Genomic DNA, 27,488 nt, shown 5'->3' with positions numbered 1-27,488 from the left:
TGATCAATTATATGACCAATTTTTGTAAATAAGCAATGAACATAAGATTAGAAGGTATACTGGAAAGGAAATTTCAGTTACTCATGGGTTTTCCAAGAAATCTTGCCATTCCCTACAGGGCATACATGATGTGTTTGACTGTTACCTTCTACTGGTGGCTCCATCTTAAGCCAGGTCTGCATCATTTTCTTCATTATGATATCTCACTTGGTTTCATTCCTGTCACCTCATGTTAGAATTATTAATTATTCAATTGCTCATTCCTTCTATTCTCTTTACTTTTACCGGCTTGGTCAAGTCTCTCTACTTTCACAGCACTCCCTCCTCATTCCAGACCCTGGTTTTCTGGAAGTTCTTCTACGCTTTTGAATTCCACTAGTATTTACTTTTCCCTCTTTAACTATATTTTTCATTAAAAAAATTTATTAGTAAGCTGTTATGTGACAATGCCTTTGTTAGGAAACATGAAAGATATAAGGGGGGGTCATTTCACTGCTATACGCTTCAAATGCTTACAATTCCATTAGTTTATAGCAGGGGCTCGCAATCAACTACCACTCATCTTTCTACATTTCAGCTCACAAAATTAGGTTTCAGTCTTCTCTTTCTTATTCTCTTTGTCCTCGTGGATTTACAATTTTTTTAAAAAGCCATTTATTGTAGCTTTTAGTGAGGACTTGGTAGAGAACAGAGTAAAATTATGTGCTTCATTTTCCATCTTTAACCAGCAAACTTTATTTTTATACTAACATAGAAAATTTAAATAATGTTTATGCCACTCTAATAAACTATTTTACCTGCCCACTTCCTACAAGCCTCTAGAATTTTTAAAAAGCTTCTTTAAACCTCTCTTTCCAGACTGCCCTGGTGACGCAGTGGTTAAGAATCCACCTGCCAAGGCAGGGGACACAGGTTCATGCCCTGGTCTGGGAAGACTCCACATGCTGCAATAACAACTAAGCCCATGTGCCACAACTACTGAGCCTGCACTCTAGAGCCCGCAATCCACATCTACTGAGCCCATGTGCCACAACTACTGAAGCCCGCATGCCTAGAGCCCGTGCTCCACAGCAAGAGAAGCCACCGCAATGAGAAGCCCATGCACCACAATGAAAAGTAGGCCCCGCTCACCGCAACTAGAGAAAGCCTGTGCTCAGCAACAAAGACCCAGTGCAGCCAAAAATAAATAAATAAATTTATATTAAAAAATCAACAACCCTCTCTTCCCCCTCAGGCTCCCTCACCCTCAGCTGCTGGGTTTTTCTGAGACAGTTTAGAATTTCAGTTTCAGGCTATTATAAATTTTCCCCTGCAATATGTCTCATCTGTTTCAACAAACCTATGGAACACTTAGATTGTAATTCTCTGTCTCTTTAACAGAGTTTTAACTATAGATAAGGTACAATGCTTGTTATTTCTTGTATTCTTGATATTTTCTTAAGATATTTGTTTTGACATCATCCTTATTACATTTAATGTATTTCCTTGAGTACTTTCCTCAGCTGATTTTATGGGTGGTTTACTTTATTCATGTCAGATCACATCTTTTATCCTTTTTTTAATCAGTGATATCATTGCTGAGTATGGAAATCTTGGAGTTCCATACCGTTATAACAACATTCTATAATTTTATAATACCATCTTTTAGTCATCAATGTTACAGATGAAAAGATGAACACCAACCTGATTTCTTTCTTTGTGAATAATGTGTTCTTTCTGCCTGAAAGTTTGTAGGTTATCTTCTTTCTCTGAAGAGTTCAGATACTTCAACAGGATATAATATGTCTAAGTGTGTGCTTCTTTCTCACTTATCAAGCCGGATTCTTCTTTTTTTTTTCCCAGCTTTTAGTTTTATTGATCTTTCCTATTGTTTTCTTTGTTTCTATTTCATTTATTTCTGGTCTGATCTTTATTATTTCTTTCCTTCTACTAACTTAGGGTTTTGTTTGTTCTTCTTTCGCTAGTTCCTTTAGGTGTAAGGTTAGATTGTTTATTTGAGATTTTCTTGTTTCTTGAGGTAGGATTGTATCGCTATAAACTTCCCTCTTAGAACTGCTTTTGCTGCACCCATAGGTTTTGGATCATCGTGTTTTCGTCATCATCTGTCTCTCGGTATTTTTGAGTTCTTCTTTGATTTCTTCAGTGATCTCTTGGTAATTTAGTACCATATTGATTAGCCTCCATGTGTTTGTGTTTTTTACGTTTTTTTCCCCTGTAATTTATTTCTAAGCTCATAGTGTTGTGGCCAGAGAAGATGCTTGATATGATTTCAATTTTCTTAAATTTACTGAGGCTTGATTTGTGACCCAAGATGTGATCTATTCTGGAGAATGTTCTGTGTGCACTTGAGAAGAAAGTGTAATCTGCTGTTTTTGGATGGAATGTCCTATAAATATCAATTAAATCTATCTGGTCTATTGTGTCATTTAAAGCTTGTGTTTCCTTATTAATTTTCTGTCTGGATGATCTGTCCATTGGTGTAAGTGAGGTGTTAAAGTCCCCCACTATTATTGTGTTACTGTCGATTTCCTCTTTTATAGCTGTTAGCAGTTGCCTTATGTATTGAGGTGCTCCTATGTTGGTGCATATATAATTGTTATATCTTCTTCTTGGATTGATCCCTTGATCATTATGTAGTGTCCTTCCTTATCTCTTTTAACATTGTTTATTTTAAAGTCTATTTTATCTGATATGAATATTGCTACTCCAGCTTTCTTTTGATTTCTATTTGCATGGAATATCTTTTTCCATCCCCTCACTTTCAGTCTCTATGTGTCCCTAGGTCTGAAATGGGTCTCTTGTAGACAGCATATATATGGGTCTTGTTTTCTGTATCCATTCAGTGAGCCTGTGTCTTTTGGTTGGAGCATTTAATCCATTCACATTTAAGGTAATTATCAATATGTATGTTCCTATTACCATTTTCTTAATTGTTTTGGGTTTGTTTTCCTAGGTCCTTTTCTTCTCTTGTGTTTCCTACTTAGAGAAGTTCCTTTAGCATTTGTTGTAGAGCTGGTTTGGTGGTGTTGAATTCTCTTAGCTTTTGCTTGTCTGTAAAGCTTTTGATTTCTCCCTCGAATCTAAATGAGATCCTTGCTGGCTAGAGTAATCTTGGTTGTAGATTCTTCCCTTTCATCACTTGAAATATATCATGCCACTCCCTTCTGGCTTGTAGAGTTTCTGCTGAGAAATCAGCTGTTAACCTTATGGGAGTTCCTTTGTATGTTACTTGTTGTTTGTTCCTTGTTGCTTTTAGTAAGTTTTCTTTGTCTTTAAGTTTTGTCAATTTGATTACTATGTGTCTTGGCGTGTTTCTCCTTGGGTTTATTCTGCCTGGGACTCTGTGCTTCCTGGACTTGGGTGGCTATTTCCTTTCCCATGTTAGGGAAATTTTTGACTATCATCTCTTCAAATATTTTCTCAGGTCCTTTCTCTCTCTCTTCTCCTTCTGGGACCCCTATAATGTGGATGTTGGTGTGTTCAATGTTGTCCCAGAGGTCTCTTAGGCTGTCTTCATTTCTTTTCATTCTTTTTTCTTTATTCCTTTCCATGGCAGTGAATTCCACCATTCTGTCTTTCAAGTCACTTATCCATTCTTCTGCCTCAGTTATTCTGCTATTGATTCCTTCTAGTGTACTTTTCATTTCAGTTATTGTATTGTTCATCTCTGTTTGTTTGTTCTTTAATTCTTCTAGGTGTTTGTTTTTTAATTCTTCTAGGTCTTTGTTAAACATTTCTTGCATCTTCTCGATCTTTGCCTCCATTCTTTTTCCAAGGTCCTGGATCATCTTCACTATCAATATTCTGAATTCTTTTTCTGGAAGGTTGCCTATCTCCACTTCATTTAATTTTTCTTCTGGGGTTTTATCTTGTTCCTTCATCTGGTACATAGTCCTCTGCCTTTTCATTCTGTCTATCTTTCTGTGAATGTGGTTTTCATTCCACAGGCTGCAGGATTGTAGTTCTTGCTTCTGCTGTCTGTCCTCTGGTGGATGAGGCTATCTAAGAGGCTTGTGTGTCTGCCTAATTCTTCTTGGTGGGTCCTTTCAATCCAAAATTCAAGTCCTGTTAACTCAGTGAAGTTTTCTTTTATGACTTCTTTTACTGTTATTTCTTTCTTGTTTTTCCCATTTTAGAACTCCCATAATTGCTTGTTACTTCTACATGGCACATTCAAATCTTATAAAAAATAAGGTACCTAACTTAGGTCAGTATCTGATAGTATGGGTATATTACCTAAAAGTGGCATAGCAGGTGTATATTTCACAGTATAAATTCAGGTGTCAAAAATGAAATTTTATTTTTCTATAATTGAACTAAAATTAACTTGGAGTCTTCTAATCTCAGAAAACTAAATCTTTTGCTCCTAAGTAAACCCAGTCATTTTAGGATTTTTATTTATTTGGGCCCTCTCTCCTTTTTTCTTGATGAGTCTGGCTAAAGGATTATCAAATCTGTTTATCTTTTCAAAGAACTAGCTCTTAGTTTCATCGATCTTTTCTATTTTTTTTTACATCTCTATTTTATTTATTTCTGCTCTGATCTTCATTAATTTCTTTCCTTCTACTAATTTTGGGTTTTGTTTGTTCTTCTTTTTATAGTTCCTTTAGGTGTATTAGGTGTTTTAACTTGATCAATTCAGGATTTAAACTGGGGAGAGAAGAGAAGATAATACATTGCTCAGCTGTTGCCTCGTCTGTCCAGGCCGAGCTTTGTAATCTAAGCTTAGTGCTTGTATATCATTGAGAAATTGGGGGAAACATTTCTTTCAGGTCTATGCTGGCTTCTGCTGAAATGTGAAAACCCTAGTAGTCTTTGGCCATTGGTATACTTGCTCCTACATCCGCTTCTGAAATGTCTTCATCCTGCATGCTTTTCCGGATCTATGTGGGTTACTCTACATCCTCTTAATCTTGACTATGAGGCTGTTCCATGACCACCATCTGCTCTTAGCAATTCCAGACTTTTCTCAGGGGCATGGGACACTTTCAGATACTCTGTAATAGCTCTCCGGTGCTGTGGGAGATTTAGGGTTTTTTCTTAGGCCTTTTGCCTAAATACACCTGGCTTTCATTTTGAACTTAATACTACAAAGCCATGAAGATACCAGGAGCTTCTCCACGAGAAAATCAAGTATGAACCCTTCTATTTTGAAGACCAACATGAACCTATCTGTAGCTTCTATCACTACCCCACAACTGTCAGCATCAGAGGCTTGGCCTTGAGGGCAGAAATGGGTACTAGATCCATTTCAAGGATGAAACTGCTGCTAAATACTAGTTGCTTTGCTTTCTTTCCCTTGTCCCGTCCACCGATTTTACTTTCATCCCTTTTCCAACTGAAAAACTGACCTTACATCTTTATGTATTCCTCCTCATTTTTGCTCTAATGTATAAATTATTTTCTGAATTGTCCAGACTCTTAGCTTCTTAAGGCTTAAAAACTGTTTTTGCTCTCCAAAACTCTAGCTCTTACAAATCTAAAACACATAGGATTGTCAGGCTATACCATCTCAGGTCAGAGTTACTCAACTCTACCATTGTAGCATATAAGACAGTATATAAATAATGGGCATGGCTAGAATAATAATGGGTTCCAAAATTCCAAAGCTTTATTTACAAAAACAGACTGCTGAACCAGATTTGGTCCACAAGCTGTAATTTGCCAACCCCTGGGCTAGAGAGTAATTTTAATCTGAACTAATCTATAATACCTTAGACATTCCTGATTATCTACACAACAGAGGGTAGCATAATTTTGGAGAATGAATAGCAAATGAAGTTCTACTCTACCCATGCAGTTCTTATCGGAGAAAGCAGCTTGAATCTAGTAAGGGAAGGAGAACGTTTATGATCTCACCCAAACTGAGTTTTAAGATTGGTGGACATAAGTAACAAGGATCTCTGGAGGTGCAACTGTGGAGAGATTGGGTGTCTTTCCTGCCCATCAGTTCAGGTGTTCTCCTCTTTGGGAATACCTCTTTGAGATGCAAACACGCCTGTTTATTTACTTTGAGACCTTATTTCTGAACTACAGAGATAAGGAGGTCAGGGTGATTATCATAACAATTGCTAGCAATTCCTCACCACATCTCTGGGGCATCAGTTAATGTTAGCGAAGGAGATCAGAATATGCCACCCCAAAATATGCCATTTTGGCATAAGGATTATTTTGAGCTGGAGGCAAATGAGAATCAACAGATGGAGAAAGAAGCCTTCTCAGAGCTTATCTCATGTGAATAAAAGCAGACACTTCTGAGAAGTGAGGTCTGCTATAAATCCCCTTTCTCAGGGGAATTTTATGGTCATGAGGAAGATGGAAGGTCAGCACTGAGATAGGTCTGCAAACCAACCTTTCTGAAATAAACCTTATCTTTCATTAGTTTTCCCCATACATTTCCTAGTCACTTTCCCACAGTTTACCACCCTTAGCCCAAACTCCTTTTTCTTTTTTCTTGTCATGTCTCCACAATTTATCATTCTTTGTTAAAAAGGTATATATAAAATCTGAGGCCTATCCATGTCTTTGGGTCTTCACTTTTCTGTGAAGTGAAGACCTCCAAATGCATAAGTAATAATAAATCTTTTCTCCTGTTAATCTGTCTTTTGTCAGTGTAATTTGTAGGGCCCCAGCTACTTAACCTAAGAGGATAGAGGAAAAAGTTATTTTTTTCCTCCTTTACATTAGTTATACTTTTTCAATATAACTAGAAAATAAAAAGTTCATGAAACTAGGTAGGTGGCTTAATTTGGTCAATAACACCCAGTCATTGGGTTTTTGTTTTTATCGTTGGTCATATCATCTCTCTGGGGGTATTCTCTAGAAGCTGTTTACTGTGAGGTAAAATATGTTAGTGATGATTTGTTTTTGAAAGTGAAGCTGCCATTGTGAATGTAGAGGCTGACTCTATAATTTCTGAGGGAATCAGCGTGTCCTTGAAGTCATGACTTGGGTGTTTGAGGAAACAAGCCTCATATGGGAGGTATAGATGATCTGGTAAACAAGCACCAGAATATGAATAATTCATTTACACTCCATTTTTATGAAACAAAATCATGTCCTCCCTTCAGAGCAGAAGTGAGGGACTGAGGTGGTGTGAACAGTTAGCTGTGTGGGCTTCTGCAGAGGCAGACCCTCAAATTGCAGCTCTGTCACTGATTGGCTGTGCCTTTGGGGCAAGTTCCTTTCCCTCTCTGAGCCTTAGTTTCTTTACTTGCAAAAGTGGAGATTCACTCAGTTACTGCTTCATTTATTAAAACACTATTATTTGGGCAGCCTGCCTTGGAACTTACTCTTATTTGTTGAAGATCTCCAGCTTTTGGGGGGGTGGTACTTGTTGGTTCTTACTCTCCACTGCTCCCTCTGGTTTACCGAAGTTCCACCACCATCTCATGTAGCTTGGTTAACTCTTTGTATCTGAACAAATGGTTAGGTACTATGAATTTCAAAGCAAAAGGAAGGAGGGGGCCAGGAGATACCGCTTCTCTCCACTCCTTCTGCTCTATTCTGAAGTCCCCTTGGCTAGTGCATTTTAAAAGAGATATTTCATTCTTTCACCATTATCTGATATCTTTTGTATATTGGATACTGTACGAAATGCAGAATATACAAAATCAGTGAACTATGGTCTTGGTCCTTGAGATGCCAATAATATTGCAAACGCAAATTCTAAAAATGAACCAGACAGACCTCAGAGTCTCTAAGAGTGTAAGTGTGTTCTTCAGTGAATGTTCAAGACAGTGTTTGGCAAAAACAGGTCTCATAATTTTTATAAATTCAAATGCAACACAGTGTCCCATGGGCAGAGAATTTTCCTTGATGTCTTAACCATCTGCTAACCAGCATTCTGCCTCTGTTTGTATTCACTTTTACTTCAACTGGACACCTCCTAACATCCCAAGAAGGAAATGTTTCTAAGCTATAAAGAACTTGGAATGTTGTGATGGCTTCAAATAAGTTGGTGATTAGGAAGCTGATGCATGAATATAAGGCATTATTATTCTACACTGACGCTTCAGAGAAGGAAACTAGTTAAGCGAATATTTTCCTCCCTAACATTTTATCCCTGCTGAAATAAGTCAAAATACCCAATATTCTTTGTATTCAGAGGTGACACTGGTAGCAGCACAACTGTCAGCTGCTGTCAATCCCAGGCTATTGGAAGCAATGTCATGGTGCTTTAACTTGCTTTTCAGTTTGCACAGCATGTCTTTGAAGCATTGCCTCTACTCATCTCTTCCACAGCTCACTGTTCAGCCAAATTGCACTATTTCAGCAGGAACTCAGCTAAATACTTAAAAGCTAGTGGGCCAGCCTCCTCCTTGTTGAGGTTTTAAGTCTGTGTTTTTCAAAGAGAGATCCTCAGACAGGCAGCAGCCATACTGCCTGGGGTGCTTGTTACATTGCCTATTCCTGGACCTTATCCCTCGACAGGAGGATTCAGAAACTCTGGGAATGGGAAATCAGATAACCTGCATTTTAAGCAAATAAATGCCTCTGGTGATGTCTATGCGCTGATGGTTAACACCTCTGAGTTGAGGGCTTTTACAGTCACCAACTATGTTTTGGTTGAGCCTCATGTATTCCTTTACACACTGGGACATCAACAGTCTGTAGAAGCCTGTTCTCAGAAATACACCTGGACGTCTCCACAAAGGGTAGATCTGTTCATATGATTCAAAGCTTCCCAGAAAACTCCCTGTCCCTTAAATATTTTATGGCTTATATGTTGAAAATGTCCCACTTGCAATCAAGTATATATCTTTCTAAATGGCTAGGTAGATCTAGAACAAAGATAGAAAGCAAACCAAATCCAAAACATTAACATACTTTGAAAGAAGAAGAGATTGAACAGTGAGAGTAGAATTATAACTTTTCATGGGAACAGAAAAAGCCCTCAGCGTAGCTGATACACAGGCAAGAACTCTTTCAGGTATTTGTTAAGAAAATGAAAATAAGTGCAATATCTTGGGCTTCCTTCCCAGACAGGTATCCTCCCCGCTGCGCTGCTCAGGGCAGACTGCACTTCCTCTAGTGGCCCAGATGCAGTGGCCATTCTGCCACCTCCTCACCTCCCACCCCCCAGTTCAGAGCTTCCTTTTCCATCCATTTTGTTTCTACAACCATGGACATCATTTCTACCCAATTTTTTTAAACTTTTGATTTTGAAATAATTGTAGATTTGCAGGAAACTGAAAAAAAAAAAAAAAGCACAGGGAGCTTCCATATGACCTGCACCAAGCTTCCCCAAGTGTAACATCTTGGACATCTGCAGTACGATATCAAAGCCAGGAAACTGATACTGGTGGTTGGTACAATCTAGAGCTTCTTCAGATTTGACCAGTTTTACCCACACCATGTGTGTGTGTGTGTGTGTGTGTGTGTGTAGATCTAAGCAAATTTATCACACGTGTAGATTAGCATAACTACTACCGAAACTAAGCTACAGACTGTTCCATCACCCAAGATTCTCTTGTGCTACTCCTTCACAGCCAGGCCTAGCCTCTTCCACCACCATCTCTAACCCCTAGCAATAGCTAATCTGTTCTCTAGCCCTATAATTTCACACAATTATTTTTTAATAGCATTTTCATAGCCTTGGAGCAACTTCCAACCATGCCGAGCTTCCTGCCTGGACTGTCCAAGTTGTCTCCCAAGGTACCAATGACTGTTTTTGTTAGTGCTCTCGTTATAAAACTGCATAAATTTTTAGTGGTCTGACTGTAATCCTAATTCCTAAAAGCATTATTTTGAATGTATAATTTTGCTGAATGTGTGGTTTTTCAGCAATGTCTATTATGTCACAGCAGAAATATTTGTATAATGGCTCCAATATAATAAAAGTTTATTTTTTATCCAAAGAAGAGTTCAAGGAAGATCTTCTATATAGCAAGTATTTCTCCTCCAATTGGCAATCAAGTCACCCACACTCTTTTCATCTTGTGACTTTGCCACTTTGATGGTTAATTTTACGTGTCAACTGGACTGGGTCATGGGATGCCTAGTGATTTGGTTAAACATTATCTCTGGGTGTGTCTGTGAGGGTGTTTCTGGATGAGATTATATTTGAATCAGGAGACTGAGCAAAGCAGATTGCCCTCGCCAGTGTGGTCAGGTCTTATCCAATCTGTTGAAGGATTGAACAAAATAAAAGGCTGAATAAGAAAGAATTCCTTCTCTCTGCCTGACTCTCTTTGAGCCGGGACATCGGTTTTCTCCTGTCTCTGGACTCAGATGTGGACTGAAATTTACACCATTGGCTCTCCTGGTTCTTAGGCCTTTGCACTTGGACTAGAACTGTACTACTGGTTCCCCTGGATCTCCAGTTTGCCATCTGCAGATCTCAGGATTTTTAGCTCCCATAATCATGTGAGCCAATTCCTGATAATAAATCTCTTTCTCTCTATATCCTATTAGTTCTGTTTCTCTGGAGCGCCCTAAATAATACAGCCACTCTCTAGGGCTGTGCATAGTTGCAGTTGCACCTCTCTAGAGATGGGTACAGAGAGAATGGGAGAAGCACAGCTACTTCTTCGAGATTTGACTAGGAAACAGTCTGATCACTTTCACTTACATCCCATTGGCTAGAACTCAGTCACATGGCCACACTCAACTGCAACAGGGGCTGAGGAAAGTTTGTCTAGATCAAAGGACATCTCTCTTCTAACTTCTAAAAATGGAGGTTTCCTTAGGAGGAAAAACTGGGAGAAGAAATGTCTTTGGGATAAACAAAACTAGTGACTAAAAAAAGTATGCATGCAAAGATGATGCCACGAAAATGTTCATCACAGGGTTGTTTACAATAGTGAAAATATTTTAACAACCTAAATAAGCTATAATAGGAGATTGGTTAAATATAATACATTATGATGGATTCAGACAACAGAATAAAATGCGATGTTCAAAACAGTATTGTAGAAGAAAACATGACTTAGAACTACATGGAAAATGTTTATAATGCATTGTTAAGTATGAAAAGCAGGGAATGAAACCTACATATTTCCTCTTTTGTAAAACATCAACAAAAATAGCAAATATGTGCACAGAAGAGAGACAGGATGGGTATATACAACAATTTTAATAGTGGTTATCCTTCTCTGGAAAATTATAGGTGATTCTTAATTTCTTCTCTTTTTTAAAATCTGTATTTTCTAATTTGGGGGGACTATGCCACAAATGTATTACACTTGAATAGAAATAATAAAAATTTAATTTCTTTTTAATAATAAAAAGAAAATAATAGATATAGATGACCATAAAACTGGTGACCTGGGTTTGAATCCTCACTCTACCACTGACTAGTTGTATGACCTTGGGTGAGTTACTAACCTTTCTAAGTATTGATTTCCTCATCCATAAAATGAGAACACTGGTAATAAAAATACCAACCTCATTGGCTTGTCATGAGGCTTAAATAAAATATTGTTCTTATAGTTCAGTACTTGGCACACAGTAAGAGCTCAAAAAGCTTAACCATTGTTATCATGATCATTATTAATAGTAATAATAGTGTCTTAGGGCAACTCAATGTCATGGGGTAACATAGAAGTCATTGATGGTTCTCTCCACTCCTGGGTCAAATATCAATCTTCATAAATAAATTCCTGTTCTCCCCAAATCCACATTGCTTTTCTTTCACCTCAGTTTTGGCACCATCAATCAATCATCATTAAAGATCATTTCTAAAGAATTCAGCTCTTAAGAAACTTCTAGGCATTTATGATGACCACATTTTATAGAACACATCTCTCTCACCACCTCCACACACATACCTATCTCCATTCCCAGTGTTTCTTTCATGTGGAGCTAACTCTCCTGGTTCTCTCCAGCCCCTTACTCACTCCCCCACCTTCCCGCAGCCAGGACTTCCTTTCCTTCTCTTTGGGGAGCCTGCCCTGGGCCAGCGTGCCTTATGGTTAAGTCTGGTTAATTCTGGATGCTGTAGGGGAAGCCCATTTGGCAGTGTCTCTAACCTGGACTTTATCAGTGATAAAGAGGATATTTTGGTCCCTATCTGCCTTATCCTTTGTCTTATTTCTTAATTGGTTCAAAATCTGGATAGGGAATGCAATTTTATTTGTTGGGCCCTACTCAAAGTTCCCAAGAACACACACACACACACACACACACACACACACACACACACACACACAGCTGCTTTTTTTTTTTTTTTTTTTGCGGTACTTGGGCTTCTCACCGCTGCGGTCTCTCCCGTTGTGGGGCACAGGCTCCGGACGCACAGGCTCAGCGGCCATGGCTCATGCGCCCAGCCACTCCGCGGCATGTGGGATCCTCCCGGACCGGGGCACGAACCCGTGTCCCCTGCATCGTCAAGCAGACTCTCAACCACTGCGCCACCAGGGAAGCCCCCCCACACACGGCTTTTTGATGATACAACTTCAAAGGATAAAGGTGGGGTTTTGTGTGTGTGTGTTTTGTTTTTAACTAAAGCTACAGTAGGAAGCAGGCAGCCAGGAAAGTATACTAAAGCATCTAAAGAAATAAAAATATCTTTAGATGTTTTAGTATACCTTCAGAATAGGAAAGACTAGGTGAGTGCTCAATGTGGCTTCAGTTTGCATTTTTAGGATAGGCTAGTGGTTCTCAAACTTTAATAGTGACAAAGAATCACCATATGGGTGATGTTGAAATTCATATCTGATTCAACAGGTTTGGTGGGGAGCCTAGCTCCACAGGAAATTCTGTATTTCCAATAAGCTCCAGGTAATGCTGCTGCCTCTGGTCCACAGACAACACCTTAAGTAGCAAGAGTGTGGAGTATCATGAATTACTATCTTCCACACTCAAAAATCACTCATCAACTTTTTTATTGTGAAGCAAATTTACATTACTAATTATGTTGCTTAATCTAATATTTACGATGTGCCTACAATTTCCTAACTATATGTCTATCTGGATAGCATGTCATATTTGCTCACCTGCCTCCACCTTTGAATGGCTCCCATTATCAGCAGGCTTTTGCTGTTTAACAAACCACGCCAAATGCAGTGGCTTAAGACAACAACCATTACTGTGCTCACAGTTCTTTGGCTTGGGCCCAGCTGGGTGATTCCCTTGCTGGTGTTGACTGGGCTCGCTCTTGGATCTATGGCCAGCTGCGGGGAGCTAGGTTGCTGTTCCCCTGCCAGTGCTGACTGTTGACTTGTGCAACGGAGAGAACTGGACCACATGTTTCTCATCACCATCCAAATGACTAAAGCAGGCTTGTTCATGTGGCAGCAGAAAGTTTCCATGTGCAGCATGGGTCAGCCCACATGTGCAAGCTCTCTTCATGACTCTACCTGAATCACATTTGCTACCATCCATCCCACTGGTCAAAGCAAGCTGCATGATCAAGTTCAGTGTCAGTGTGGGAAAGAATTACCTAAGTTGTGGATGCTGAAGGGGGAAGCATTTGTGGCTGCTTTTGCAATCTGACTATTCAAGTTCAAGTTGGCCTTTAAGGTCCACTCCCTTACCCACTGAAAGGCCTATCAGGCTTATTTTTATCTCCACACTATTACTCTTTTACTGCCCTCCTCCTGGAACACTCTTTCTACCTATCTTTGGACAGAGACCTGTTCCACTTTCAGATGATACGTCCTACTTAAGCTTGTTGTCTAAATTGGATGGGATCTTGAGTTATATGGCGCATCTCATTCAGACTCTTATGTTACCTACATGCAGGTTGCATCCTCCCTTACTAGATCAGATATTTCTAAAGGGTTTTGATTGTGGCTTGCTCATCTTTGCATTCCTGTGACATCCAGCAAATAATTTCAATTTCAAGTCCATTCATGTTGCTGCAAATGGCAAAATTTCATTCCTTTTTATGGCTGAGTAGTATCCCATTGTGTGTGTGTGTGTATGTGTGTGTATACATATACACACACACACACACACACACACACACACACACACCACATTTTCCTTATCCATTCATCTGTTGATGGACACTTAGGTTGCTTCCATATCTTGGCAATTGTAAATAATGCTGCTATGTACATTGGGGCACATGTATCTTTTCGAATTAGTGTTTTTGTTTTTTTTTAGATATATATCCAGGAGTGGAAATGCTGGGTCATATGGTAGTTCTATTTTTAGTTTTTTTGAGAAATCTCCATACTTTTTTCCACAGTGGCTGCACCAATTTACATTCCCACCAACAGTTAAGAGGGTTCCCTTTTCTCCACATCCTTGCCAACATTTGTTATTTGTATTCTTTTGGACCATAGCCATTCTGATAGGTGTGAGGTGATATCTCATGGTGGTTCTGATATGCATTTCCCTGATGATCAGTGATGTTGAACATCTTTTCAGGTGCCTGTTGGCCATCTGCGTTAAAAGTAGGTATTCTTATTGCTTCCTTTTACAAATTAGGAAAATGAAATGCAGAGAACTAAAGTAACCTGTCCAAGATCACAGAGCCAGGAAGCCAAAGACCAGGATTTGAACCCATATCTCTTGAACTCAAGAGCCTGGCCTTTTCAGTTAGTCTCCTAAGGGAATGAAAATAAATGGTGTTGAATATGCCACATGCAGATAATTAAGAATTGAACAAAAAGTGTATGTTTGTCCACTTGAGAATGCAAGTCGGGCTTTGGGGGGTAGAAGAAGGTTTCAGGGTTAATGGGCTTCTCATAGAGACGAGCTCAGATTTTGACTCAGATTTATAGGTTCACAAACTATTCTCACTTCTCTGTAGAACAGTTTTCAGGCTCTGTAAAACTGAATCATTGATAAAATGATTACAGACTCACAAAAAGCTGAAGAAAACTCTAGAATGCTAACTCATTAGTGTTGAGGGAGATAGAGAAGTTACAACCACACCAGCACAGGTGTCAGATGGGCAGCGTGATCTTTCATCAATAGGGAAACCTAGTTAAGATGAAAGGGTTGCAGAGTGTGTTTATTTCCTGCCTTCTTCTGAAAATGATTTGAGTCCATTGCAAAGGGAGTGGCTATTTTTAACTAATACAGTCACCATTGAGGGATGGTGAGTCATTCTCAGTGAAAAAGCTAAATCTGTCAAGCTGACGGAAAGACACATATTGAGTCATCAGTGCTCCATCTCTCTTGGGCAATACTGGAGAAATTCTCCTCTGTCAGCGTCTCCATTTTCAATATTCCATGAGCACATCAGTATGGATCGGGCTCCCCTTTCTTGGTTTGGGAATGTGAAGTCTGCTGTACTCTGATTTTCTGACTCTGATTACTCCCTCTCCAGCATCACGGTAGCAATCTGGGCAGCTGTCACCAGGGTATGACAATGCCTCAGGCTTAGTTACATAGGGATGGGGTAATTGGTCAATCTTCCTGTAGGTGCGACTAACTCAGGGAAAATAATATTACCAGGTAAAGTGGATGATGCTTTAAAGACACTTTTTTTTCACTCATGAAAAATGTGATAACAATTGAGATTGTGAAAGAAAGAAATGCAAACACCTAGTGTACTAGTCAGGATTGAGTGCAGGAAGCAGACATGCCTCTAGATATTTTAACTGTGAAGGGACTTAATATAGAGAATAAGGTGTTTACAAAATCATCGGGAGTTCTAGGGGTGTGGGCCCTAGACTGGGCCTCTAGAAATGCGTTCCAGAATACTGCGGAACTGACCTGCCAGGGAAGATACCACCTCTGGGGCCATTGCTATGGCTACTGATGTCAAGAACCCAGAGCTGAGACTGTGTTCCTAGTATCAAGGTCACACTGCCTCTGGACACCCAGGAGGCTAAAGAATGGATTCCATTCTAAAGAATGGATTCTGAAATGCCAGAAATTTCATGTGTCTACTGCCTTGCTTGCCAGTGACAAGAAACAGTCAAAAAAAGCAGGAAATGCCCTCCATCTTCTAAGTCTCACACAAGTACAGCTAATTGGCTAAACTTAGTTTGTTTCTAGAGTGCTAGTTGGGAGTCTGGAGAATGTATTTTGTAATTGTCCAGCTTCCGGTAAGGCCCATGAGAAAGAAGCTGTACTCTCCACACCCAGGGTCAAGTGACTGCCTCACTACCATGGCCACTACTAGCTGCAACAGCAGAGATCAGGGTCTCCCATTTGCTGAGTGCTCCCTTGGTGCCAGCGCTGGGCTGAACCCTTTACATCTGTCATTGCCTTCCCCTCACTATTATTAGATTCCTTTCACAGAGGAGGGAGCTGGGGTCTACAGAGATTGGGTAATTTGCACAAATTAATGCTGGAGGAAAAGGAGGAACCAGACTCTGAACTCCATCTGCCTGATTCCAGAGGCCACTTCCTCACCATTACTTGACCACCAGCCACTCACTTCCCTTTATCACTGCTCCCCCACCCGCCATCACTCTAAGTCAAGGGCCTCTGAAACTCTCCTTACTCTCTTTCAAGTCTCAGCGAGCCCCAGGCTCTGGGCCAGTTCACAGACTCCTGACGAGTCTCCCACAGCTTTCCTCTTGGCTCCTGCTTTTGCAGGAACTGTAACCATGGCACAGTTTTATTGCTTGGAAGAAGCTTTCTCTACCCATCCCTCCTCCCTCTGGAGAGAGAATTGCTTTACTCATCCCAGAGAAGGTCTTCAATTACCTTCTGCTACATCCACATCTACTTTTATTTCATCTTTCTCCATCTGAAATAGAGATGAAGGTGAGACCAGGATCTCTGAATTCTGAGTCTTAGCAAAATGTAATTACTACATTTTTTTTCTTTTTCTAATCACAGGAGACTTTTCTGAGCAACCTAGTTACTGATTCTACTACTCCCTCACTTCCTCCTTCCAACTGCTCTATGAAGCTTGACATTGGTGTGGAAGTTATTTTGCTTCAAATTGCTTAAGAGGTCTCGTTAATGAGGTTGACAACCACCAGATCCTGCCATGCTTCGTGAGACTTGTCATTTCCCCCACCCTAAACATTTTTAGAACACATGTGAGTGGAATGACAAAGTGATGTGGTCATTATTTGCCTATTTGCATTTGCCTTTGGAAAGTATCTCCTTAATTGGAAATACCCTCATCACATGAGGTGTCACCTGCTCATCTCTGGTCCCTGCTCTCTCCCCTCTCTTCATATCTGGGTTCATTCAGCAACCACCAAATGATAAGCAATCTTTGGGACCCATTTTTATCATTTATTCATTCAAAAATGTTTGTGAATGCTTACTACGTGTCAGACACCATGCTAAGTGCTGGAGGAGTAGGTGAATAGATAGTCATGGTTCTGTCTTCCAGGAGCTTCCATTCCAGACATTACCCAAGCAATCAACTCATTAAAGAATTTTAAGTGAATATATAGAGAATTTACTTCAAACTAGGTTCTTACTTAGATATGGTGATCCGGGAAGGTTTCTCAGAAGAGGTGACATTTACACTGAAGGAAAAGTAGGAGCTAGCCATACAAATGGAAGAGGGGAAGATCATTTAAGGCAGCAGGCACAGTATGTGGGTAGGTCCTGAGGTTGTAAAGGAAAAATTTGGTGTGTTCCAGGGTCTGCAAGGAGGTCAGTGGGGTGGAAGCCCACAGGCTAGAGAGGAAAGATATCACTTGATGTTAGTGGGGACTAGACTTTGTGGGGCCTTACAGGTCAAGGTAAGGACTCTGGATTGTATTTGCAGTTGTCTAAGGTTAATGAGATGCCTGGCATAGGTGGCAGAAGGAAGATGGAGAGAAAGGGCTGCGGTGAAGCATGAAAAGATTGTTGATAGATGAACTGTGAGTGGTGGTGGAGTGGAAGAGTCTATGGTGCCTTCTGGGTCTTCAGATGCTATCAGGGCTCAGCATCAAGGACTCCTGATACCAATACGGTGGGGTCTTTTCTGCCCATAAGGTTTAATGGCTTTAAGACTTAGTCATATGCTTTTGGCAACCTGTCCTCTCTCCCCTTCTGGCAATATTTTTGTTACTCCATCCACATCCCATTGGATAGATCTTTGAGGCTGCATATTTACCTATCTAAAGCATGGACCATGCAGTGGCTCTTGGCTCTGACACTGGGTGGGGACGGTTTGTTAAGAGCACAGTCTCCAGAGCCAGACAGCACGGTCAGAATCCTATTTCCCTTGACTACTGGTGCAATCTCACCTGGATTCTTTGAGTCTTAGCTTTTTCAGTTATAAAATGGGGTGAGGATAATAATACCTGCCTCATAGGGCCACTGGGAAGATTGGATGAGCTACTGCAGGTGAAGTCCTCAGAGCAGCACCTGGCACATGGGCTCAGTGTTAGCTCTTATTAGAGCTAGGGACCAGGTGCTTTTGAACTGCCTTTATTTCACTCTTCACCCACGCTAAGAGCAGGATTTAGTGCTTCAAGACATCCCCAGAATAGATCCAATCCCATAATGGATTAACAAGAAAAGACTATTTTACTAAGTGTTTCATAGGGAGATGGAGGATGGGGGTTTCCTCTAGAATGTACAGCACTTCACCCCAAAATCCCAGTTGAAATCTGGCTCCTTCTCTCCCTCCCTGGCCACTTGCTGTGTATCTACCTTCCCCTGTGACCCCTCACACTTCATTCTTGTAGTTTCCCTGGTCTTTGGACCTGGACCCTGCTTCCCACCTCATCCTTAGTTTTTTCATAGAAACCACTATTGCTTTTGCTAATCCTCTCTTTGTTTTCTATTTCCTTAATTTCCAGTCTTACTGTTATTATTTCTTTCCTTCTATTTTCTTCAAGTTTATTTTCTACTGTTTTACTAATTCTTGAGATAAAAACTAAGAAAGGTTTAGCTTTTTTTTTTTCCTTTCTACTATATGCTTTTTTCCTTCCATGCCCCCTCCCTTTTGCTTTAAAATATATATATATTTATTTATTTATTTTGGCTGTGCCGGGTCTTAGTTGCGGCATACGGGATCTTTAGTGTGGCATGCGGGATTTTCATTGCCACACGCGGAATCTAGTTCCTTGACCAGGGATCGAACCTGGGCCCCCTGCATTGGGAGAACAGAGTCTTAACCACTGGACCACCAGGGAAGTCCCCTCTTTTGCTTTTAAAGTCATATGTTTCTCCCAAGCATGGTTTTAGCTTCTTCCCATAAGCCTTGATATGTAGTTTTATTATCATTCAGTTCAAAATACTTTCTAATTTCTATTATAACCTTGTTTTTATTATTGATTCTTAGCTTAGTTGCATTGTGTCAGATGAGGTACTCTGCATGGCTTTTACTGCTTTGAAATCTGTTGTGACTTGTTCTATGACCCAGGATGTAGTCAATTCTGGTAAATGTTCCACGTGACCTTGAAAAGAATGTATGGCTCTGCAGTTGTTGGGTACAGGGCTCTATGAATGTCCATTAGGTCAAGTTTACTAAATATAGTGTTTCTTAATCTTTACTAATTTTTTGTGTTAATATGACTTATTAGTTCCTAAAAGGTGCTCTGTAATATCTCAAAATGACTATAGATTTATCTATTTCTCCTTTTATCAGTTTTGACCTATGTATTTTGAAATTATATTATTTGGTGTGTACAAATTTAGAATTATTATATTTTCCTGGTGAACTGAGTCTTTTATCATTATGAAGTATTCCTCTTTATGTTTAGTAATGCCATTTACCTTAAAGTCTACTTCATCTAATATTAAAAATCTATGTCAGCTTTCTTTTTGTTAGTATTTGCATGTTATATTTCTTCCCATTCTTTTACTTTCCATTTTCAATCTTTGTATAGTCTTTTGTTTTAGATGTGTTCTCAGTACAAAGCATATAACTGTTTAAAAAAATTGTCTGATAATTTGCTTCACTTATATTTAATATGGTTTCTATGTGTGCTACCTGTTCTGTTTCTTTTTCACTCTTTTCTGCCTTATTTTGAACTGATTATTTTTTGTTATCCCACTTTTCCCCCGTGTTAGATCGGAAATTACACACTTTTTAAAACTATTCCTTCATTGCTTACCCCAGAGATTATAAAATAAATTCTAGATTTGCAAAAATGTAATATCAAATGGTAGCTTTACTCTCTTTTTGAGACAATACAAGCACCTTTGGAACAGTATTTCCCAAACTTTAATGTGCATGTGAATCACAGGGGAGCTTGTTAAAATGAAAATTATGATTTAGTAAGTCTGGGGAGAGGCCCAAGATTCTGCTTTCTAGTAAGTTCATGGGCCACTCTATGACTACGAAACCCTCAGAACACTTTAACTGTATTTACTCTATTTATCTCCTCCCTACTTAAATGCCAACCATGTACTTTAATTCTATATATAGTTAAATCCCTCACCACATTACTGTAGTTTTTTATGTAGACAATACTAGCCTAGATTCACCCATATATTTACATCCATATATTTTCATTGTTCCTTATCCCTTCTTGCATCTTTGCTATCTCATCTGGAACTTTTTCTTTTCGCCTTGAGGACACTCTTTAGCATTTCCTTGAGTGGTGTTTTGTTGAAAACTCTCTGTTTTTGCCTGAAAATGTGTCCATTTTTTAAAAAAATAAATTTTTAAATTTTGGAACAATTTTAGAGGTACGGAGATGGATAAAGTTTCCCGTATATCCTTCACCTAGCTTCTCCTAATGTTAATGTCTAATATTACCATAATACATTTGTCAAAACAAAGAAACCAATATTGACACATACTGTTGACCACACTTCAGACTGTTATTTGGATTTTTCTGGTTTTCTCACCAGTGTCCTCTTTCTGTTCCAGGATTCAATCCAGGAAACCACACTGCATTCAGTCACCATGCCTTCCCTAGTTTCCTTCGGTCTATGAAAATTTCTCAGATTTTATTTTTTTCCATGATGAGGACAGTTTCGAGGAGTACTGGTCAGGTATTTCCTAGAATGTTCCTCAATTAGGGTTTGTCTGATATTTTCCAATGGTTATAATGGGGTTATTAGTTTTGGAGAAAAATATCGTGGAGCTGAAGTGCCCTTCTCAATTGCAATTGAGGCAGGCAGGGCAGTGGGAAAGCGTTATAATGGAAAAAAAAGAGAAGGCGTCAGGTATGCTCCAATTGTAGGCTGTTGGCATGAGGAAGCTAGAGATGGGTTAACTAGAAATGAGGTATCTGATGTGACTGGTGTGAAGAATAGCTTTTTCGAATCGGTCCTGCTTTGGAAGTGGAGGCAAATTAAAGGGATGCTTTTGGTGCTTGGCCAAGTCCTGACTATTCTAGGATGATTGCTGCAGAGACTGTGGTTTGCCTTCCTGGGCTGGTTGCTGCAAGGTTTTGGGTCAGAGTTCTATCATCATATATGGTCTGGCTAGTGTTCCTTTGTATAGTCAGCTCCTCAGACCCTGCCCTTTTGGGTCATTTTCTCACTTGAAAGAGGTTGGCCAATGTAGGGAAGGCTAGAGATCCAGATCTTCACCTCCTAGGGATTGCTCAGTTGCCTTCATGGTCAATTTTATTGTGAGATCTTCTTAAACTTTTTGTTGTTTTATTATTATGATAATAATCTGATGAAAGAGCGAGTGTACAGAAGAATTTAAGACTCTACATAGAATGCAAAGACCAGCATCATGACCATTATGACAAAAACAAAAACAAGTAAAAGTTCTTTTAAGATGTTTTAGAACCAGGAACCCAATAGATCCAACTCAGGCCAAGACAGCAAATCCTACAGGCCATGAGTATCAACTTAAGACAGCTAATTAGCTTTTTCCTTAAAACAATGTATAGCCTTTTCTATCTTGGATTTTTTATTGATCTAAGTACAGCAAGAATTTTAGCAATGGCACAGATGCCACCATGACTGGCCAATAAGAAACCTAGAAAAATGCATTTGTCCATTACTACTCATGCCAATGAATTGCAACTAATTTGTATTCCATCTAGAGCAGAAATGGTATCATTGAAAAATTCTGCTTTAGTTAGCAACAAGTTTCTTATAGTCTTTTCTCTTTGTATGATTCTCACCACTGGGGACCCTGCCTGAGCAATGAATCAGTAATTCTCCCAGGTAGAGAATAAGCAAGCAGATAAAAACCAAAACAGGAATAGGGCAGGGATCTTGGTTCAATATCTTGGGAGGAAGCTATCTACTATTTGAGGTCATCTGCTTTTTCTGAAGGTCTTGAGTCAGCTGTCAACTTCCAAAGATTGGCTTCTTCTAGAAGATCCCTGAGAATCTTCACTTTGAGCTGCCTTATTGGAGTAATCTTCTAATTGCATGGAATTCTGAATTGATTCTTTAGTTGTGAAACTTGAATCCCATGATTGACTCTCTGGAGTAACACTGTTGTACTTGTTGTTAGCAGTTCCTGATAAGGTCCTTACCAATGAGGTTCAAGAACAGTTTGTCTCTTATATCTCTTCCAATATCTGAAATCTCCTGGCCGAAGATGACAAAGAGGCTGTTTAGGAAGATGTTGTGGGAATAATGGCAAAATGATCTTGGTGATAGGACGGGGTATAGTACATGAGTCCCTGCAATATTTTCTCATGTCTGTGTGCAGCAGTACAGAGACTATTATTAGAGGTGAAATCCCTAAATGCTTGGGCCTTCCAGTTGCCAATTCATAGGGGAATAACTGATGTGATGTGTGATGTGTCCCCAAGGGGATGGACCATATGGCCATAAAGGCTAGTGGCAGTGGGATTACCTTTGGCCAAGTGATGGCACACATTTCTGAAAGTTTTGTTAATTTAAACTTAAGGATGCTATCGGTTCTTTCAACATTTCCAGAACATTGTGGGTGGTAAGGACAATGTAGTTTTTGAGTAAGGGGTAATGCATTACAGAATTCTTTTATAATGATTACCATAAAGTGTGTGCTTGGTCACCTTACGTACAAATTGGTATGCCCCAGGTTAAAAATAAAAATCGAGCAGATTTTTAGTAGCTGTGAAGCCTATAGCTTTTTGGCAAGGAAATGCTGCAGCTCATCCTGAAAGTAGACATACAATCACTAAAAACTATTTTAAAATAGACAAAACAGTAAATTGAAGGTGTTCAAAAGGCGATTGAGGCTTTGGTTCCAGGCTATGTCCCACCTTTATGGGTTTTTTTCAGGATTACGTTGTTGATTGGTGGCCCATGACCTGAAAATAACCTCAGCTAACCTTTTAGAGTTTCCTGATCAGTCCTGATTTAAGAGAGCGACCGATTTGTCTCTATCATGATGAGTAGTTTCATGGAGAAATTTAGCTAATTTCCATTTGAAGTCATCTGATGCCACCAAGCAGCCATCTTGGGAGTTCCAGAGACTATCTCAGTGAAAGGTACAACCAGAGCTTTTCCATTTTTACCTTTCAAAATCAGGGGTTAAACACTGATATTTATAATGGCCTCTTTGAATACCTCCATAGATTGATGCTTTGAGGTTTAGATAGGATCATAACATTGGTTACGGCTGCTTATTTGGCACAATGATCTGCTAGAGCATTTTCTTTACCATATTATCCCTTTCTGCATGAGCCTCCATTTTCATAACAGCCACCTCTCTAAGATGTAGGAATGCACCTAAAGTTTCCTAACTCATCCTTTTTTTTTTTTTTTTTTTTTGCGGCGTAATACGCGGGCCTCTCACTGTCGTGGCCTCTCCCGTCGCGGAGCACAGGCTCCGGACGCGCAGGCTCAGTGGCCATGGCTCACGGGCCCAGCCGCTCCGCGGCACGTGGGATCTTCCCGGACCGGGGCACGAACCCGTGTCCCCTGCATTGGCAGGCGGACTCCCAACCACTGTGCCACCAGGGAAGCCCACTCATCCATTTTTTAAATGAGATTTCCAGTATTGTTTTCCAAATCATGTACTATTCCAAAAGCATACATTCTATCTTTCTATACATGCTTACTCTCTGGTCTTTGGTTAACTGACTAGCTCTATTAAGTGCAATAAGTTCTGGCATCTGGGCTGATTTTTACCTTGGGCAGAGGACTGCATTCCAAAGGAGAGCTTAAATTAGTGATAGTATATCCTGCTTGATAACCTCCAGTTTCAGTTTTGAGGTATGAGCCATCAACAAATAATATTAGTTTGTGGTTCTCAGTGGCATTCTCTAATACATTTGAATGCGTACACAACATTCCCTAGCAAAGGTAAGACAACTGTGAGGTTCACATTCCTCTGGCAAAGTGGCAAATTCAGTGTTGGAGTGGTGAATACTTAGCAATGCGAGACTACAAGAGTTAACAATGTCATAGGAGGTTAATCAGCTGGCTGAAAAGTGTTGCATGTTCTTAGCCAGTAGTAATGTCTGTCCTGTATGAGGAACCGTGACGTCAAGCAAGGAGCCTAGAACTAGCTCAGCAGAAACCTCAACAATTATTTATTTATTTATTTTTAGCAGCAGCTATTACTATAAGACGTGGGCAATAAATCTTTGCAACCAGGTCAAGGGTCTGGCAATAGGTTTTTGATGGTTCCCATGAAGTTGAATTAAAATCCCAAGGGCTTGTCCAGTTCACTTATGCACATATAGACAAAAAGGAATTTTGTAGTTAGGAATGCCCGTGAATGAATCTACTGAAGAACTTTCTTCATATTACAGAAGGCCTGTTCCATATCTGGGTTTCCAGAAAAGGTCTCTTACTGAGAACTTAGTCAACTTGTAAAGAGGCATTGCAATCTTATAAAAATTTGTCTGCAATATCCAGTTAAACCTAGAAATCCTGTCAGACTGTTATTTTGTGAGAGGTCTAAGGTAAGTTTGAATAGTTGTTTGTCTATCAAGAGAGAGCGTTTTCCCCTCCTTAAATATCCCATGACCTAAATAATGGACTGTGCTTTGTAAAAACTGCAGTTTATCTGTTGAAACTTTGTCCCTTTTCTTCTAAGACTGAGAGCAAGTAAATGGAATCCTTTTTCAAGTTTTCTTAATCTTTGAATAAAGTAAGGCGTCATCTACATATTGTATCAGAACTTAATAACACGGGAAATTTAGATCTGTTAAGACTTGTTTGAGGAACTGAGAAAAATAGGAGGGGGCTTCAGTGAACCTCTGGGGCATGACTGTCTAGGAATACTGTTATCTTCTTCAGGTGACGGCTAAAAGGTATTGACTGTCCTAGATGTGATCTAGAGGCACATCAAAAAAGACAAAGCAAAGGTCCACTACAGTAAAGCAAGTAGCTTCAGGTAGAATTGATGCCAAGATAGTATTTGCGTTAGGTATCACTGGGAAGTGAGGGATATAAGTTTTGTTGATTGTCCTGAGGTCTTGAAGAAATTGATATCCTTATCCATTTGGTTTCTTTACTGAGTGTTACAAGGGCTAGTGAAGGATATAAGAAGACCTTTGGATATAAGGCATTCAACTACAGCTTTGAAACCTTCCTTTGTTTCTGGCTTCAAGGGATATTGGGGATATTTGGTGGGATCTATTTACTGCTCTAATTAGTTTTCTATGTCAGGAGACTTTTAAGGTCATAGAATGTCATGTATGATGTCAAGAGCTTTATCTGGGGTATGCATCAAATATAATAGAGAAGGCAAAGGTATATCTAGAACAGACACAACTTGATTATGAATAGAAGAGTCCTCTGGAACTTTAATAGTCGTTCTGTTGTGTATTTAATATTACAATTCCATTTGCAAAGTAAGTCTCTCCCTATTAAATTTGCAGGGTGGTATCACAGAGCAGGAAGGAATGTTTTTTATTCAAGGGCTCAAGTGTTACAGCTAAGGGCTGGGAGATAGGAAATATCTGTGGGTTATTTGAAAGAACTGTCACTTGTGTGTATGGTTACTCTGAGGAAGAGGTTGAGCAAAGATGGTGTTTAATGCAGTAAGAGTAGCATCCCTATCTACCAGGAATTGATGAGGTTGACCATCTATATTTATTCAAGTTGAGTGTTTAAGGGTAAGTCAGGATATTGAAAGTGTTTTCCTTTTTCAGAGCACCCCCATAGATCAGAATTGAGGGATTTTCTTCATCTTGGTTTTTCTTTTATAGGATGGGACATTCTTTTTTTCCAGTGTCCTTTTTGTTTACAATATCTACCTTGCCAAAAATAGTTGTTTGGGAAGTGGGCCACCTAGCTGCTGAGTCTGCATGATTCTAGTTTATTTTGGAGCTTATCTAGAGCTGTTCAAAATGTTCTGACAGGTGTTTTAGTTCAGGCAAAGGAGCTACTTCCCGTTCTAATTTCTACTTTTGAATTAGGCTTCTAGTTTCCGGTTTAACCCCATTGACAAGATGAGATGTAAGGACTACTTTTACAACTGGCACCTTCATTAACTCTTGAGTGTTGTCAGAAGGTATTTTCTACTAGAAAATCAAGGAAATCTCCTATATTTTCATCATTTTTCTGTTTGTATGGTTCATACAATAAATTTTTATTGGAAATGTTTGGGGATACTACGGTACTTTTAGGAGACTTTGTCTTGCTTTTCAAATATATATATATATTTTAGATCCGTTTTTTTGGACAGGTGTATTGTAGAAAGAGAGATTCTGTAGATGCCTTTCTGGGTCAATCCAATCAGCTTTGCCATCCAAGATCTAGCTGAGGTTCTGAGGTTCTGACCAACATGTGTACAAGTTGATATAGGTTAGGTAACCCTGAATCATATGCACCCAAACTAATTTAAAATGCTCCTATGAATAGTTGCTGGTCTTATATGGCAGCAGAGATGCTTAATTATAGCTCTTAATTCATCTTGGGTCCAAAGTTTAAATTATGCAGTGGCCCATATATCTGGCTCATAGGAGGGGTGGATCTTAGAGGCAACTGGCATTTTGTACTCTTAGGAGAGTTTCTGGGAGTAGGGAGGGGGTGTGGACAAGAGGAAGAGAAGGGAAGAGTTGATGAGATCACAAGGACAAGGAAGAAGGGGGACATCTGGATGTAGGGAGGCAACAGGATGAGGAGGATTTACTAGGAAAGGAGTCTAGTTTATTGTTGCTTAAGTTTGTTAAATTGGGACTTCCCTGGTGGCACAGTGGTTAGGAATAGCCTGCCAGTGCAGGGGACACGTGTTCGAGCCCTGGTCCAGGAGGATCCCACATGCCGCGGAGCAACTAAGCCAGTGTGCCACAACTACTGAGCCTGAGCTCTAGAGCCCGCGAGCTACAACTACTGAGCCCATGTACCACAACTACTGAAGCCCGCGCGCCTAGGGCCCATGCTCTGCAACAAGAGAAGCCACCGCAATGAGAAGCCTGTGCACCGCAACGAAGAGTAGCCCCCGCTCACCGCAACTAGAGAAAGCCCACGCGCAGCAACAAAGACCCAATGCAGCCAAAAATAAATACATAAATAATTTTTTAAAAAAGATAAAGTCTTAAAAAAAATAGTTTGTTAAATTGCTCATTGGCTTTGGCTACAGAATCTTTTAGTGAAATACTTTTCGAACCAGAATTTCCTTTGGAGGCTTCTGCATACTAATCAAACACAGCTGCCCATTGGGCCTGAGAAATCTTAATTCCCTTTCTTTTCTAAGGTGCCTATCAAATAAAATATGTATTCAAGTCAAATGTTCCCCAGAGTGGCCACTGAAGGCCCAAATACCCACTGCTGACATTACACCATTTAGAGAACTAGGCACCAGTATTAGGATTGTAATAAAAATACACATAAGCAGCAGCCATTTTTCCCAGAGGAGGAGAGGTTTTAAG

General features: G+C 39.7%; 1 long non-coding RNA gene across 1 annotated transcript in view; it reads right to left on the bottom strand.

The window, feature by feature from the left end:
• Positions 1–27,488, bottom strand: part of LOC307185205 — a 34,484-nt gene that overhangs the window by 4,264 nt on the left and 2,732 nt on the right. The gene's annotated exons all lie outside the window — the stretch shown is intronic.

The sequence above is a fragment of the Stenella coeruleoalba genome, assembly GCF_951394435.1.
Source record: "Stenella coeruleoalba genome assembly, chromosome: 4".
Lineage (NCBI taxonomy): Eukaryota > Metazoa > Chordata > Mammalia > Artiodactyla > Delphinidae > Stenella > Stenella coeruleoalba.
The sequence above is the reverse complement of the archived record's forward strand: the minus strand, read 5'-3'. Positions and strand labels throughout refer to the sequence as shown.